Source organism: Rhinolophus hipposideros (assembly GCF_964194185.1).
Source record: "Rhinolophus hipposideros genome assembly, chromosome: 10".
Lineage (NCBI taxonomy): Eukaryota > Metazoa > Chordata > Mammalia > Chiroptera > Rhinolophidae > Rhinolophus > Rhinolophus hipposideros.
Window position 1 is genome coordinate 66,494,546 of NC_138056.1, and position 19,197 is coordinate 66,513,742.

A 19,197-nucleotide genomic window follows, 5' to 3' on the forward strand; every position below is an offset into this window, starting at 1 on the left:
TGATTGCAGATCTCCCATCCTCGGTGAGCCAACTGGTGCTTAAGTCGTCAGAAAAAGAAAAGGGCAAAAGAGGGCATCATCAGTGTATTTCTGGACATTAGCTGGTGAGCCTCTCTTCTGAAGGGTCAGCTCAGAGTAGAGTGTTGTGGTCAGATCTGCATAGACACCTGGGAGTATGGACTGGCTGTCCTGAAATGACGATGTGCATCTGTAAGAAACGGGCATTTCCACACATTTCATGGTGCTGCTATTGCTACTGATTTTCTCTCAGCATCAGATTTTGCAACCCAGTGTATCAGTGATTTACCATTTTAGTTTCTCCTCAGAAATGGAGATAATTACAATGACTGCTCTGTATTTCTCACCAATTATGAATTTATAAACCATAAAATGCTATATTTAAACTTATTATAGTTGGAATTATTGTGAGTTGTGTCCTCCTGTTCATTTCCAGTATATTTTGCTGGTGAAAAAGCTACCTTGTTTTCTTCCTGGTTGCCAATCTGTTAATCTGCCCACAAATCAACTGTACACTATTTACTTCGTGCTTATGTTGTGTTCCAAATTGTGTTTAGTGCAGTGTGTTGAACTTCACTTTAAGAGATCCCTTAGTTCCATATTCTCAATAAAAACAATGGGCTGTATATTTCCCTGTGTATGAAGGTTTATCATCTTTATATTCCCTAACTTTGGTTTTTATTGAATCATACTAATTCTGAAAAATGGAATGGAGCTTCTTCTCTTTCAACTTTTATGATGACTATGTTTGGAATGTGCTTTCTCCTTTAAAGAGACACTCATTTTGCTCTGTAAATTTAGAAGGAACTTTTGGCCATTTCTATGTGTCGTAATTCTATTCACCCTTTAAGACCCAATGCCATATGATATTTTCCTGTGAAATGTCTTTTCTATAAGAATTTGGATTCTAGAGCCATGACATGAGTTTGAATCTTAGTCAGTTCCCTTATTAGCAATGGAAATTGTGCAAGATGCTTATACTCTCAAAACTTGATTTTTTTTTAGATAAATCAGGGTGACTTATGGGGCTATAAGAAATAAAATGTTTTAAAGTGCTATGCCCAGGGCATGCTACCTAATAAATGCTCAATAATATTATAATTATGTCCATTTATTTTCCTCTATACTTCACCATCATTCAATTATAGCATATATAAATATTTGTATATGTAGGTAACACATGCATCTTCTGTCCTAAAAATCGAAAGGATTGGACGACCAACACAGTATTAAAACCCAGGGAAAATATAACAACATTAGATAGCACTTACCATATGCTAAATTCTGATGTTCACAATGAGATACATTGTTTCAAGGCTTAGGATAGACTGATGGGAATTTTATCTATGCTAATCATGCATGCCTTGTAGATATAGAAATTTGACATAGAGAGAGAGACTTCCTAAGTAAAAAATTCTCCAAGATTTGCACACGTCAAATATTGCTGCACCAATAATAACAATTTCACTTAAAACAATGATCTTTTGGAACAGGTGTAACACAGAGACAGACAGTATTTACCACTTTGATCTATGATGTATGTGTTACTGATCCTTTGAGGTTCACATTCCAAGACAGTTTTCAGTGGATCAATGATATTTACCTCTGTAATTGTATTAAAGGGAAGAAGAGAATGAAAATAAAGTCAGGCAAGAGAAAAACGTTCTACCTTCCACTGAGCTTGGAAATGGAGAGCTAATAAGTTGGAGAGTAATCAGAAGACTGGTCTGGGCAACAGGAGTTACAGGGGAGAAATTCCATTCACCAATATCAGAGTAATTAATGGATAGCCAGGATCGAGTGGGAGGAGATTGCAGATTACATATTTCTATGAGGGAAACTATAAGAAGTCCATCACAACTTTAAAAAAACGAAAAGAAATGTTAGAGGAAAATGCAGTGAAGAGATAGTGTTTCAAAAAGAGGAAATGGTAGTTGTGTGTGGAGGTGTGGGTGTTGCTATACCTCTGTGATCAGCTTCACGTTGATCATCATAGAACTTGAAAAGATGACCCCTGAGAGTCTACTGCAGAAGTGAATCGAGTAATTAAATTGAGAGTCAGTAAAGGTATGGATAAGAAGTTAGGCAGAGATGCAACTGTGACACAGTGGTGTACGTGGACAGATTTGCAAAAGGGGTTGTAATGTGCTTTTAATGGGTTTGTAAAAGCTGTGGAAATCTTGGCATGCTGCCCAAACCATCACAGCTCTGTGCAAGTAGGTCGGATGGAAAGCTTGAGCCAGACAGTTAGATGAACAGCATGGAGCATACCATGAGAGACTGGAGGCCAAATAAAGTTTATTAATTAGGGAAATTAATTGGTTAGCTGTGACTTTTTCCTCATGTGGTCAAAATGGATTGGGAAAAATGCCTGAAAAGAGACTGCAGTTTAGTAACTGAGTTTAAAATATAATTGTCTTGTAACCAAACCTAAGGACTGAGATGGAAAATGCCAAAGGCCAAGAGGCCCAAGAATCATACTGTGCTATCAGTAACTGTCATATTTATAAGGTATTATTTAACGATTCTTGTTTTTTCGGGATTCTAGTTCAAATCAATCCAGTGAAGGATCCTGGCAAATTGCTTGGTAGCAGAAGTAAATTAAATGTGATTTCAGTGTAAAATGGCAGCTCCTGAATAAATCTTACTAAAAATATCTGTGCCATGCATTTCTTCTGACCAAATTTAGCAGCCTTTTCTCTCTTAAACCTTCAAAACTTCATAGATTTAGTCCTCTCAACAATTATATTTTTTTACTGTTTACCTTTTGAGTTTTCTAAAGAGTTCTTGAGACTGTACTCCTCTACTTTCACTATATGAGTTCATTTTTTTCATCTAATGTTACATTCCATGTATGAACAACATATCTATTCTCTTTCTTTTATTTTCATAGATTATTCTCAAATACTTTTTGAGAATAAACTTGTCAGGATGTTCTTAAGCTTATCAGGATGTTCCATAAATTTCAGCGGTTGCTGATAAGAACTAGTAAAACATAAGAACTCAGATAAATGACTTCTTTATTCAACTGAAAATTAATATTAAAATGTTATTTTACAGCTAAAGCACTTTCCCACGTGTTATTTCATATAATGTTTATCATGGATTTGTGAAATAGATGTGATTCTACTATTGTAGATTTGGAATTAATGTATTACTCGTCTACTCTATTGAAGCTAACTACTTTATGGAACTCAGGCTTGAGTATTTTGATTGTCAATTCGATATTATTTCCAAACTCAACACACACACAAAAAAATTAGTTTTTAAGCTCATATCACACTATGCTAGTAACTAAACTGTAACATATTTTGGTCCCCAAATAAATGTGCTTACAGTCTAATGGGAAAGGGTGACTCTTTTGAGTCTATGTGACAAGAGCTTTACTAGATTTAAGTATGGAGGTAATGGAAAGACAGAGGAGAGACAAGTAAGAGGAGACAGAGGAGAGACAAGTAAGAGAAGGGTAAAGGGGGATTTCTTAATGATGTACACATCCAGCCTGACACAGAGTATGAATAAATGACAAATCATTTACAGTCCTACACACATGCCAGGTTCTAGAAGTGAGAGAGGGTATATATATATTGAGGAAATTTCCTGTAGCTATTATGGTATGAATGAGAGCATAGTACAAGAGAGGTTAGTGAGACATAAACATGGGACTAGATATGTGTTTCAAGCTTTTAGACTTACTAATTAGAAAATTTCTATAATATGCAAAGGAGACTTTTGCACATACTGAGTACTTGGGAATAGTTGTCAGCTGACAAACTCATGTTTTTACTCATAGTCCTCAGGCTCTTTCCTCCCTACGTTTGTGTGCAGCCCATTTGCATGCAACAAATAAAGAGTATATATATATACTCATATATATATATATTATGAGTACTTCAGTAGCTGTCACTGCCAGCTATTAATAATAGGCTAGATTTACATTTCTTCTCTCTATGCTGTCCTTCTCCTTCAAGCACAGACCTCCTTACTAAGTGCAAAGTGAATATCTGAGAAATATTTACTACAAATGTAGAATTCTGCCTACCTACTATCATCTGCTGTTGAAAATTCAGAAAGTGAGTATGTGGACAAATAAGTAACATAAAACTCAGATAGCACTGAACATTTCTGTTATAAAGCAGCTTTGTCTTTCTAGACAGGAAGTATTTTTATTTGTGATGAAACATGATTATAATTAGTTTGGATGAAATTTAAGCTCACATCTATGCTAAAGAGATAACATACTCTTTGATTTCTCAAAGTCTATAGAAATTTTACATAAGGGTATTGTTAAGAAAAAATATCCTACTCAAACCACTATGGAGCATGCCAAGATCACTCCTTTGATAACTTCTCACCTTAGTTTTCCCAAATACCAATACTGAGTTGGGGATATGACTTTTTGAATCTCATATCTATTTCACTAATGTTGAGCCTCCTGGCAGAGAGAAATTTTATATCAGCAGAGTATAGATTGAAAACAGGTTAGGAGCATTTCAATTAGGTTTTTATTTAACAAGTTTGCTTGTGACAAAAGAAATTGGGTTTCTCTCCTACCAAAAATTTTATTTAGTTCCTTTCACTTACCTGATAAAGTTCATTTTTTTAGCTTAATGAGATATGATCAATAAATATGGTGAATGTTTAAGTTTAAAAAAATATATTACAGTAAAAGACATGTTGCCATTAATCCCCCTCAAAACACTCTCCCCAACTTTAAACACACTTATCCCATTGTTCTTGCCATTTTTCTGAAGCAGTTCTGGAAGTCCTCTTTTCTGGGTGTCTTTAGTTGTACTGCCGTAGCTGCCTTGGTGTCCTGAACCATTTTGATTTTGGAGAAGAGCCAGAAGTCGCATGGTGCCAGATCCAGTGAATAAGGTCGATGAGGACACACCGTACTGTTTTTATTTGACAGAAGTTGCCATACCAGAAGTGATGTGTAATACAGAACCCTTCTTTTGTGATCACATAACATGGTGAGTGCTGATACTGAGTGCCATCCAATGGAAAGGCAGGGATCTTCAATATGGAAAGTGGTGTGTCGAACCTTAGTAACAGTGTGTGACAAGTTTCAGCTTGTTCAGTGCAATCAATTGGGTGTGAGCTACGGTTAAGAGAAGGCATGTTTTAAAGTGCACTATAAATCATCCTCCTTCATGACAACGCTCTGTGTCACACATTGCTTCTGGTATAGGGGAATTTCTGTCAAATAAAAACATTACAGTGTGTCCTCATCCACCTTATTCACTGGGTCTGGCACCACGCAACTTCTGGCTCTTCTCTAAAAGTCAAAATGACCATGAACGGTAAACTTTTTGAATTGATTCAGCCATGACAGTGCAATTAAAAGCACTCACAAAAAAGGACTTCTAGAACTGCTTCAGAAAGTGGCAAGAAGGATAGGATGAGCGTGTTTGAAGCAAGGGGCAGTATTTTGAGGGGGATTCATGAAAATGTGTCATTTATTGTAATAAAGTTTATTTAACTTAAATATTCACCATATACTTTGATCACTCCTCATATATTCAAAGCCTACCTGTTCTTACCAAACAGAATTCTTGAATATTCTACTCATAACATTTTATGCATGTGATTGCTCTTCAGATAAAATGCAGATATGTTCACATACTTCCCATAAGCCAAATACTTGTCATAAACTGTAACCTCTAGGGAAAGCTCTAGTTATGATCTCCCCCCCCCCACACACACACACACTTCACTCACAAAATGAGGAAAAACGAAATACTCAGGTGCATACATAAGTCTACTATTGTTCATGATGAATATTTAATTGGGAGCAATAAGTAAATTATAAACGTAATTGAACTGGAGCAAGTCATCTCTTTTAACTGATCTTTTCTCTCAGTGTGCTTCCAGGTCACTTGAGAGGTGTCCATCCATTAAATGGGCAAATAAGACCCAAGTGCTTTCCAGGAAAGGGATTACTGGGTGGGTAAATCAGAACAGGTCTATATTGGTTAAGAACACTAGCTGTAGGGTTGAATGTATCTGGTTAAATCCCATCTCTGCTCTTAATAATTGTTTGGCTATGAGCAAGCCTCTCTAAGTCTCTAACCTCTTTAAGCTTCAGTTTTCACAGGAAAAAATAAGGCTGCTACTTTGGCCAGTATTAGAAAAGACATCACATGTACTTCACTCTGACTATGTGCCAGGAATTGTGATACAAACTTAACAATAATATCTTTTTCAATACTCACAGTAACTCACTGAGGTGGGTGCTAGAATTATCTTCTTTTAACATGCCTGGCACCTGGTGGGATGCGTCAGCTATATCTATTCACACAAAATATCAAATAAAGCCTTTTGTCTCCTCAGAGAAGGAGAAACAGATCATGACAGAATTTCACTTTGAAGGTTTTTAATGCAGTTTAATAACATATACAGGACAGAGATATAAATTTATTAAGAGTTTAGAGAATTTTCATTTGTTATTTATTCATTCAATAAATGTGTATATGAAACTGTAATACAGAAAAATAATTGTGGAATACTTATCCCGTGTAATTATTAATTTATGATTTCTATCACCTACATTGTAGGTGATAGAAGACTATAGAATAGATTTTCACTAAGTATCTTTATAACCAGTTTTATGAATAAGCCCTGTAGGTTAGTTAGAAAATGTGAATATTTTTGACATAGTTATTTGGGAAGTACAGTGGGTGTATTTACATATGACAAAAAGAATAGGACAAGAAAAACAAAAGAAGGGTGAGATGGTTTTTGAATATAAGCAAAGAATAAGATCAAGAGTGAAAAAAGCAGAAAATGTGAGTTATCATAGGTTTAAAAAGTCTGGAGTCAGGTTAATAGTATGAGGAGTTAAGTAACAAAGAACATTTTAATATCAAAGAAAGAATTAAATTGAAATAAACAGAGGAATGTCAGAATAAGGGCAAGAGAAGGCAAAGACTCTCCTGTCAAGCACTGATGAGAATTCTTTAAATGAAAGTGTGACTCAGAATGAATCATTCTTAGTGTTATGGTTACTTGAGAAGAAAGCTGCTAACAATTATTGAATAAAGGTCAACATTTACTTTGAGACATCTTTTTTTTAAATCTCTTTTGAACCAAGAATTTTTGAGAAATTTAATTTTGATGCCAAGTATTTTGTGAATCTTAACTATAGTAATTAATAGTACACATTTAAGAGCCTACTGCCAATTTCTCTTAAGTCGATGCTTACTTGCAAATATACTCATTCACAAATATGTCAATACTTTTTTCTTAAATGTTTTGGATTCAAATAATTTTAGAGGTCTTGTAAAGCAGCCCATGGGTACATATGAAGCTATAATAACAATTCAAGTCCCACTGGTTCTTTCCCCCATCTGCTTACGCAGAATGTCAAGTGTCTGAGGGACTCAGAGGTTGTTTTACATCCATATAGGATCACATTATGTCTTTCAGGATGCAGCTGCTGCTTCACTGTCTTCCTCTGGGACCCACTAAAAATTGCCATGTCCTCCCATCACCTTTGTCCCTTGTTACAACGTAGGCCACGGAATCTTTGAAATGCCCAAATCCAACTCTGTTCCATTATGAGGTAGGTGAAAATACCTCTCTGAGAATTTTTTTTTTTTAATCAGTTACAGTACTAATCAGAAGGACTGTTTGCATCACAATGAATATTTCATCTTTAGAAAATTATGTCAATTTTTGTTTTGATTCTATTTCTGCTTCTCCAAGCTCATGTCCCTGGGTTTTGTCAGAAGATTCTCTGAAAGAATAAGAATGAGTCCAGTGGGTATTTAAATAAAAGATAGGTGCTCCTGAGAGCCACTAAGTTGTTTCTAGCTTTACCCTTGAGGCCAGACGTTTATTCCTTGGTCAAGCTCATTGAGATTTGTTCATTCTTCCTTTAGGTTGAATTTTTTTTCAGGAAACCCATTCATATTACATGAAAATAAAATTTTGACCTGTTTGTCAGCCAAGCGCAGCAGAGGTTCAAGCTGATTTTCTGCTATAGGTTAAAGGGAAATAATTAATAATAATAATAATAATAATAATAATAATAATAATTTATTATTGTTTAACCAAGTGCCTTATTTGTGCCAGACAATGTTTTAAAAATAATTGAGTCCAAAATTTTAGAGGTAGAAAAATATCTTTCAGATTTTTATATTTTATGCAGAATTTTTTTTTATTTTATATCTCCAGTTCTTTAAATTTGGCTAGTTTATCCATACCCTGCATAAATGCCAAGTAGGCAACTCCTGTTTAGGAAATTTCCCTGAACTATTCTCCATTTTACTCAACCTACTTTTGTAATACTGGCTTCCTTCCCTCTCAGATTTTGGATCCATATCCTGGCTTTTAAAACTTGCTTTCAACTTTAGCAACAATTTCACTCTTCCACATTTGACATCGTGGATTTTACCTTCCCATCTAGATTTTGGCATTACTTAGTCTCCTGATTTTATACTTTCTAAATTTTTATGGAAGAAAATGCAAATTATAACTCTTTCCTCTTTACCCCTGGTCCCTCAATTTCACTCCCGGTATTATGGACAGAGAAGGAGAGATAAGTGGTTTGCATAATAATTAAGTGCCTCATTTAATAGGCATTACAGCTGAATTCTAGAATGGTTGTATGATTTCTCCAAAGTGATTAGATGGGAAACTCTTTGAAGGTAAAACCATTCTCATTAAAGTTTGCATCCTCTACTCAATAGAGTGTTTTCAAAAATAAGGTAACCAGAATTTGCTGAATTGGAAGAAACATAAATTATTAGTGACAAGAGAAGGATTTTGTAAATATGTATATATTTGAGTGTATTCCCATCCCCCATCTTCTACCCTCCCCCTCTCCCAATGCAGAGTAGATGTTCCTTCTCTCAGCTCTTTAGCTGCAAAGGGAGTATAACTTAAGTTCAGCTGATTTTTTTCTCCCCATCTGAAATTTAACTTTTGAAAGAGTGTCACAAAATGCAAGATCAGTTAAAGATTTTTGGAAGAGACTAGAATCAAGAAATCAGAGAAAAGTGTGTATTGTCCTCATCTGTTGGAGTCCAATGGCGGAGTACAAGGTCACAGGGGCTATGGTTCTACCGGAAATATAGACCATAAAAATGTAATGGGGAGGGGATGAGATGAGTTGTTATAAACAAACGTTTATCTCATTTATATTTGGCTCTGCTTTGCTTCCTGCCTGATTACTAAATTTGTACGAGATTATGTGCTCTCACCTGTCCTTCCAATTAATTCATTCTCTGCTTAATTTATACAAAATTATTGTTATTTTCAACACAAAAATTGACTTGATCTCAGAAATGGGATACAAGAAATGGGAGTAAGAAAGACTTAGGATTTTGTTACCTATCTTAATTTGAGCATGACTCAGAATTTTTCTTAGAGCAGGGGTAAGCAAATATGGCAACCCATGGTACGTAGTGATGAAATATCTAATTGAATTATCACCTTTACACAGCTGGACTAAAATGCCTGATAAAAGTATGATTTTAGGAGTTTGAGTTGCTTCTGACCTTAGAACAGTATAAAGGGTATGAAAATAAAAAACAAACATTCCCACTCCCCCAAAGCAAAAACTGTGTAGTAGAATCCTGCTTTTAATAGCACTGAAGAAGTTAAGGAAAATGACAACTACAAGACCCTAAATTCTTGACTTACAGTGCATACTTCAACCCAAGGATTTCCATGACTTTGCAAGAAGAAACTCTTACCTATTTATTACGCTGAAATATAGTTTAATTCTGTCAAATTCCAAATTTTAATGTCAGTTAGATTCATAAACTCACCAGGTATTTTAAGCAAAAAATATATATATTATATATGTTGCATTTATCATAAATGAGTGAAGCCCTGATTTTTATGACAGAAATAAAGATTTTAAGGAATTTCAGCTCTTTGACACTCTCACCAATGTGAGCATTCATTATTAAATAAAACACTACCTTCTCTCTTGTCACATCAAGTTTTTACCTCCTGGCTTGAAGATGCTGTAACTTCTTTATCTTAGGAAGTTTCTTACAAAAGTTAGTGTATTTTTCTCCTGTTCCAGTCCTCAAGTTCTCTTTTCTACTGGATCAGTTGGGATCCAGCATGCCCATATTTCCAATTGCTAAGTCAAACTCTTAAATATAATTCTTACATACCAAAATAATTGCAGGGCTTTTCTAATTTATATTGGCAGATATCTGGGAAATGTTTAGGAATGGATACTGAGTGAATTTTCCCTAGGAATATAATAACTTAATTTTAGGTTAGGGAATTTACCATAATCTAAATTCTATTTGTTCAGGTGACTGTATATACTTGAGATTTAAAGGGAAGTTGTGCTAAACGAAGTTAACTATCAGAAAACTCTTAGTAAAATTAGCAGTGATTGTCAAATTTTAGGGTCCCTCAGAACCTCTTCATTTGGTAGTAAATAGCATATTCTCAGGACTCACATAAAATTTATTTCATTAAAGGTAGGATAAGGTTTAGAAATATGCATTTTTAATGAGCAGTATAGACAACTTTTTTTTACCTCATAGCTTGAAGATGCTGTAACTTCTTTATCTTAGCAAGGTTCTTATGAAAGAAACTTGTTTACAGAACTATATCTGTAAACTAGAGGGCATGGTGTATGTTTACTTCTGTATGTTTTCCTATATTGATTTAATTCTTTATTAAAGCTGTGTTTTCAAATTTTACCTTCGGGGGTCTCTTCCTCCATCCCTCTGGCCCTCTATCGCTTATTCCCCCTCTCTCTTTTCTATGAAGGATAAATGAAGGAACTGACATTTTTTTCTGATTAAAACACCTGGAGGATACATTAATAATCTGATATTAAAGACTGTTATTTTTGAGATTTGGGATGACTTAGGATATATATTCAGAACTAGGATAGAATCTTAGTTTGATAAAATTTGTAGTAATCCTGATAATTCGCTTTCACCATGCCTACCTCCCAGAAACTTTCCTTCCTGGACTGGTAAATAATGGGAAGATCATGTTTCTTAGATGGATCAGAGTGTTAAGAGGCTTGCAGACCTCTTCCCCTTCTTAAACTAGCAGGATAGAAAATCCCTGTATCAACTAGGGGTCAGTCAGAGACACAGAACAAGTAGGAAATACATATTAAGATATTTATTGCAAAAAATTATCTTACACGCTTGTGAGAGCTGGCAAGGCAAGTCTAAAATCAGTATGGCACACTGTCAGATAGGGCAGGCTGGAGATCTCAACATGAGATGAAGCTGCTATGAGTGGAATTTCTCCCTTAGGTTAGCCTCAGATCTGTTCTTAGGGTCTTCCAACTGATGGAATCAGGTCTATCCATATATATAAAATAATCTCCCTTACATAAAGCCAATTGATTATGGACTTTTAATTGCATCTGCAGCTACATCTATATTAGTGTTTTGTTGAATAATTGGAGACTATAATCTACCCAAATTGATAAATAATACTGATCCTTACAGTTCCTAAATTGAATCTTGGCAACAAGTATTGTTACTATATATTTCCTTATGTGGAGATTTTCATTGTCAACATTAGTTGAAAGGGTTCATTGAAGAAGATTGAGAGTATGGCTTTTTTCATGCTATATTTTGCCTGTTTAATGTAGGGGATCATCTGTACTTGTAATAATTAATCAGAGCACACAATTTCATTTTAAAGTAGAAGAGAAAATCTGGACCAGATAGGAAGCCCACAAAGTTTATGTAATAGGTTCTGAGTATTTCTCAGCTAGAAGAACCAAATAATTTCATGGTACTGGTTTACATAACTCCCTACAATTTAGTGTGTGAAAAAAATTGCCTGTTATAGAAATTCATTAGAATTATTTAAGCTTGTAAAGTGGTTGCTTCAAAGTATCTGAGTTTGGCTTCACCATTGTTCTCAGCATAAAGGGAGCCATGTACTTATATGAAAAATGCCTGGCTTTCTGCATTACAGGTTTTATGTTGTGTGACTTAGTCAAATAATGATATTCTATTAACTTCTAAAGATTTCTTAGTACTAATTTCTTTGCAAATTAAGTAATAATCATTTACATTGAAAGTGACTTCTCCCGTTCTTTACCTACCTAGCTGTTAAAAATGTGGCACTAGAATATAGCAATACCAAGGTGTTCAATTTATGCCATGCTACTAAAGCTTGGCGGTTTCATTAAAAAGTTGATGTTCTCAATGCTTCCAGCCATAGTTCTTAGAATAAGGAAATGACTGCTGGGCAATGTTCTATTAAAGATATTATCACTAAGTTTTCTTGTTAGCATTAATGTCTAAATATTCTATCTGCAGAAAGTTGATGATCAGAGGGAGGGGTGATAGAAATTTTGAAAATATTTTTAGAATCCACTCATGTTTCTCCATCTCCACAATCATCCCCCTTTTCAAGTCTATAATTGTCTTTCTGCGGAATTACTGCTTTCTAACTCTTCTGGCATCCACTAAAATGTAAATATGAGCATGCTAGTGTTTCCCCTAAAGCCCTGCAATATCTTCTTAGGGCTCATTAACAGACATTTTAAGGAATGGTGTCACTTGTGATCCTTCTTCCTCCACAGCTTTATCTTGACAGTTGCCATCTATGGTCTAGCTAAACTGACCTCCTTAAATACTACACTTCCTTTATGGTAGATGTTAACATGCAATAGGATATAAATACCTCGAAGGCAACCATCTGAGATTACAAATAAGTTTCATAATTATGTCATATTCTTATGTATCCTACTGAGTATAGGACAATTATTGAATTAATCATACACTTCAGTTTATGACATACTGAATTTTTAAAAAAATATTTTATTTACTTTTTGGTTACAGTTGCCATTCAATATTGTGTTAGTTTCAAGTATACAGTATAGTTATAAGACATTTATATAATTTATGAAGTAATCCCTCTGACACATCTTATACCCATTTGATACCATATATAGTTATTACAATATTATTGACTACGCTATATTTTGCATTCCCATGACTGTTTTGTAACAGATAATGTGTAGTTCACAATCCCTTCTTTTATACCCAGCTCCCACACCCCTTCCCACCTGGCAATCATCAGTTCTTTGTATCAATGAGTTTTTCTGTTTTGTTTGTTCCTTTATTTATTTTAATTTTTTTTTTATTTTTGTAGATTCCACATATAAATGTAATCATATGGTATTTGTCTGACTTATTTCACTTAGCATAATACCCTCTAGGTCTATCCATGTTGTTACACATGGTAAGATTTCATTCATTTTTTTTTATGGCTGAGTAATGTTCCATTACATATGTACCACCTCTTTATCTAATTGTCTATTGATAGACCCTAAGGTTGCCTCCATATCATGGCTATTGTACATAATGTTACAATAAACATAGGGGTACATATATCTTTTTGAATTTGTGTTTTGGATTTCTTCGGATAAATATCCAGAAGTAGAATTGCTTGGTAATAAGGTTGTTCTATTTTTAATTTTTTGAGGAACCTCCAAACTGTTATCCATAATGGCTACATCAGTTTGCAATCCCATCAACAGTGCATGAAGATTCCCTTTTCTCCATATCCTTGCCAACACTTGTTGTTTGTTCATTTATTGATGATTGTCATTCTGACAAGTATGAGGTGGTATCTCATTGTAGTTTTAATTTGCACCTCTCTGATGATTAGTGATATTCATAATCTTTTTATATGTCTATTGGCCATATGTATGTCCTCTTTGGAGAAATGTCTATTCAGGTCCTCTGTCCACTTTTTGATTGGATTGTTTGTTTTCTTGATGTTGAGTTATATGAGTTATTTATAAATTTTGGATATTAAACCCTTAATGGTTGTAGCATTGGTAAATACCTTCTCTCATTTGGTAGGTTGTCTTGTTGTTTTCTTGATGATTGTCTTTGCTGTGCAAAAATTTTTAGTTTGATTTAGTCCCATTTGTTTATTTTTTCTTTTGTTTCCCTTGCCTGAGGAGATGCATCCAAAAAAAATATTACTAAGAACAGTGTCAAAGACTTTACTGCCTATGTTTTCTTCTAGGAGTTTTATGGTTTTGGGTCTTACATTTAAGTCTTAAATGCATTTTGAGTTTATTCTTGTATATGATGTAAGAAAGTGGTCTAGTTTCATCTTTTGCTTGTATGTGTCTAGTTTTTCTAATACCATTTCCTTAGAGACTGTTTTTACCCTCATTGTACATTCTTGCCTCCTTTGTCATAGATTAATTGACCATGCATGTGTGGGTTTATATCTGGGTTCTCTATTTTGTTCCATTGATGTATGTGGCTGGTTTTATGCCAAAAGCATGCTGTTTTGATTGCTCTAGTCTTGTAGTAGCATAATACCTCCAACTTTGTTCTTCTTTCTCAAGATTTCTTTGGCTATTTGAGGTCTTTTGTGGTTCTATATAAATTTTAGGATTATTTGTTCTACTTCTGTGAACAGGGCCATTGGTATTTTGATAGGGATATCATTGAATCTATAGATTGCTATTGGACATTTTAACAATATTAATTCTTTTGAACCATGAGCACAGTGTATGCTTCCATTTATTTGTGTGTTCTTTAGTGTCTTATAATTTTCTGAGTACAAGTCTTTTACCTCCTTGATTAAATTAACTTGTAGGTATTTTATTTGCTTTTTGATACAATTGTAAATGGGATTGTTTGCTTAATTTCTCTTTCTGATAGTTTATTTTTAGTGTATAAAAATGCAACCCATTTCTGAGTACTAATTTTGTATCCTAATTTACTGAATTCATTTATCAGTTCTAAGAGTTTTTTGGGGGAGTCTTTAGGGTTCTCTCTATATAGTAACATGCCATCTACAAATGACAGTTTTATTTCCTTCCCAATTAAGATGCCTTCTATTTCTTGTTTGATTGCTATGACTAGAACTTCTGATACTATGTTAAATAAAAGTGGTAAAACTGGATGTCCCTGTCTTGTTGTTGATCTTAAGGAAAATGCTTTTAGCTTTTTACAGTTCAGTATGATGTTTGTCATATATATTATGTTGAGGTATGTTCTCTCTCTTCCCACTTTGCTGAGAGTTTTTATCATAAATGAATGCTGGATTTTGTCAAATGCTTTTTCTGCATCTATTGATATGATCATATGATTTTTATCCTGCATTTTGTTTATGTGATCTATTACGTTAATTGATTTGTGAATATTAAACCAACTTTGCATTCCAGGAATGAATCCTACTGGGTCATGCGGTATGATGTTTTTAAGTATTGATGAATCAGGTTTGCTAATATTTTGTTGAAGATTTTTGCATCTATGTTCATCAGAGATATTGTCATGTAATGTCTTTGTCTGGTTTTGGAATCAGAGTATTGTTGGCCTTATAAAATGAGCTTGGGAGTCTTCCCTTCTCTTCTTGAATGTTTTTTGAACAGTTTTAGAAGAATAGAGCTTAATTCTTCTTTGACTGTTTTGTAAAATTCACCTGTGAAGCTATCTGGTCCAGGACTTTTGTTTGTTGGGAGTTTTTTAATTACTGATTTGACATTGTTAATAGTTATTGGTCTATCAAATTTTGTTTCTTTTTGATTCAGTCTTGAAAATATTGTTTGGTTCTAGGAATTTATTTCTTCCAGGTAGTCCAACTTGTTGGCATATAATTGTAGTATTTTCTTATAATCATTTGTATTTCTGTCAGGTCAGTAGTCATTTCTCCTTTTTCATTTATGATTTTATTTACTTAGGTCCTTTTTTTTTTTTCTTTCTTGATGAGTTTGGTTAACGGTTTATCAATTTTGTTTATCTTTTCAAGAGACCAGCTCTTGGTATGTTGGTTCTGGGGCTTTTTGGGAAGGGTTTTGGTGCAGGTCAAGGTCAGCCTATGTCTGTGTCTGGCCTGGAGCCATCTGGTAGGAGCTACAAAGTGATCTGTGTTTGGTAGCTGCCTGTTCTGGGATTGGAGTAACCTGGGGGAGGCTATGCTGTGAACTGAGGGCAGGTGCCACTAATGCCATGCTTGGGACAACTTAGCAAGAAGAATAGGGCACACTGAATCCAGACACTGTTTGTTTGGGGTTTGTGGACCTTTTAGAGATTTTAGGAAAGTATGCAGTGTGGGCCAAGGCCAGCTGCTTGTGAGGAACAACTGCTGAAAGAGGTTGAGGCCAGTTTGAGAGTTGGGTGGGGCAGGTTCTCAGGGAATCCCCAGGGTGGGGTTTAAGCTGTGTTAGCAAAATTGACAGAGACTCAGAGTTGATGCCTGCCTGTAGGCTGGGTGCAGGGAGGGCTCAATAAAGAAATAATGTCCTCTGCCAGCACTTCTGTCTGGGAGAGAGCTGCCCTTAACCTGCCCTTGCCATTATGCCAGACAATTCAGTTTCTCCCCATATGTCTCTGGTACTTTTTGAGATGCTATAGTGTGCTGGAGCTTTGGGAGAGTGTTTGTGAGTGAGTGAGTCTGTGCTTGGGACCTACAAGTGGACACATGAGTTTGTAGCAGCCCTCTACTCACAGGATGGAATCCCCACTGATTTTCACAGCCAGATATTGTAGGGACTTCTCTTCTTGGCACTAGTACCCTTGGCTGGGTAGTCTAGTGTAGGACTGGGACCTCAATTTTCAGAGGGGATCTTTACAGCTGCGATATCTCTCCCAATTCTTAACCATCACACGTGGGTGTGGGACCAGCCCATTTCACATTTCTGCCTCTTCTACCAGTCTAACATAAGTTCTTTATATCTTTAGTTATAGAAGTTCTGTTTAGCTAGTATTAAGATGGTTCTGAAGGGTGATGGTTCTATAATTTAGTTGTAATTTTAATGTGGTTGTGTAAGAAGGTGAGCAGAACATTTACTCCTTGCACAGCATTTACCTACTCTTGACCAGTCCTCCTGACATACTACAGCTTTATTAGCTCTTCATTGCCTTCCTTCTGTTGCTTCATTCCCATTCCATTTTTTTTATACAAAACTATTCCAATATGTTGATATGCATTTTGAATCTATATGTATCCTTGAATCTATCTGAATCTTTAGGGCTGTTTTTTCCATGCATATATATTTTTAAATTTGATGCTTATATCGTGATTTAAGATAATTGCTAGCTCTGTTTTGTTTGCAAGGAAGGGCTGAATAAAACCAGTTCCTTGAATTTCAAAAATCTAACTTGTTTTAACTACTAAAATTTGGGTGTGTCAATGTAGAATACAAAAGATTCTCTAGGTATTGATTTTAACTTCCTGCTATAATCTACAATATATTTGACATATGTAAAACTTACTCATTTTAAAGTAAATAATCCTCATTGACAAAATGAAACTTATATGAGTCTGATCATTGATGTATAATTTTCAGGACCCTCCATTACATCTGGTTTCTTCAAGACTGTCATTGTATTTTTCCAACTGCCTAGAATTTTGGATTTACTAATATACCCCTCCCACTTCCTTTTACTTTTACTTGATTAATACCTTATGTATTCTTTGGATTTCAACTGAAACATCTGCTTCTTAGGAAGTCTTCAATGACTTTCAAGCCAAATAATATCTCCTTTATATACATTATCTCTTCTGTATTTTCCTTTCTTTTGATTGTGATGCTGTAATTAAATATTTATATATGCCTGTTTCCAACAAAGAATGTAAGTTCAACTGGAGTAAGGTAAGGTATAATTGTATTTCTATCCTTAAGGACTGGTAGTATTCTTAGCTCTTGGTATATGCTTAATAAAGATATTAATTAATCAATGAGGGAACCATAATTTTATAAAGCAAAAGTCATTGTTCACTTTTTTGATGAAAAGATCAGCCTACAGATAAGAAGGTTGATATCACAATAAGGCAATATCTTCTTCTGATGTGCTTGATTATTTAAAACCAAAAGTGGAGAAAAATGGAAGTTGGGAAGATCATGCTAATATTTTCCAGAGATACATGAATAAACACAGGGTTGATCTTTAATTGATGTTTATATATACAAAGTTATTGAGTGTTTATTTACCTCTATGCTTTTGCTAGTCAGGGTATAAATGGAGTCTTGGTCCAAGTCAATCTCAGAGTGAGTGAAGTGGATCCATGGACCCATTCTGTAATTATTTTCTCTGTTTCAGAATGTAGAGTGGGAATAAATATACCTATTACTATGCAGAATTCTCAGTTGGTTCCCTAACATATCTGTGGAATACCATGGTAGAAAGGATCCCCAGAATTGTCACTTGCCATACCTCATCTCTCACCTCAGCCAAATAGTATAATAATGCATCCCTGTGGGAATTTCAGAGAATCCTTTCATTATCAATGTCAAAGTTGCCTTGGTGGTGATTCTTTATATATCCCCACATAACTCACTTCTGGGGCTAATGAAAAAGTCAAGTAAGACTTATAAATGACTAGATAATTGTAAATTTTTCTAATGGTGATACTTGTCATAACTGTTGTTCCATATGGTATCAACAAAATACTGGCATGTAGTTATTGATTTAAGAAATGATTTACATTAGTACAATCAGTAAAGTCATCAGAAGAAGTTCACCTTTATCTCTCAGGGAAAACAGTATACCATTACTCACCTAGCTCAGGATTTTGTCATCAATGATGTTCTCTGTTGTGGTATAATCTGCAGGAAATTTGATCATTTTGATACACCTCAGAATATCAGCTTTGATCAGTACACTAATGCCATTATGCTAATTGAACCTGGTGAGCAGGACATCGACGACATCCTAGATACCTTAGATATAAGAGTACCAGAATTTAAGAAAAAGTTCAGGGTCGGGGGGGTTGCCACATCTTGAAAATTCCAGGAGTTCAGTTTTCTGGGCATGTTAAGAGATCCCTTTTGCAGTGAAAAACAAGTTGCTGTACTTTGAACCACCTATTAAGTTGAAAGAAGAACAGTTGGTGAGAGATTCTTTGAATTTTAGTGGCAAGAAAAAACAACAACAGTGTGATTCTCTAGTCCATTTACCAGACAATCTGTAATGTTGTCACTTTCATCAGTACCAAGAGCATGAAAGGGCTCTGTGTCACATCCAAGCTACAGTAAAAGCAGCCCTGCCACTTGGATCGTATGACCCAAAAAGCTAAATTATACTTGTCTAAAGCCTTCAGCAAGTCCCAGTAAGAGAATCACAGCGATGATTCTCAAATGTTGAAATAAGTCCATGCATTACTCTGCTGACAAAAATTTTGCCTTTAGTAAAATAGTCCCTATCTTGCTATTGGACCCATGTAGAGGCAGAATACCTGATCATGGGG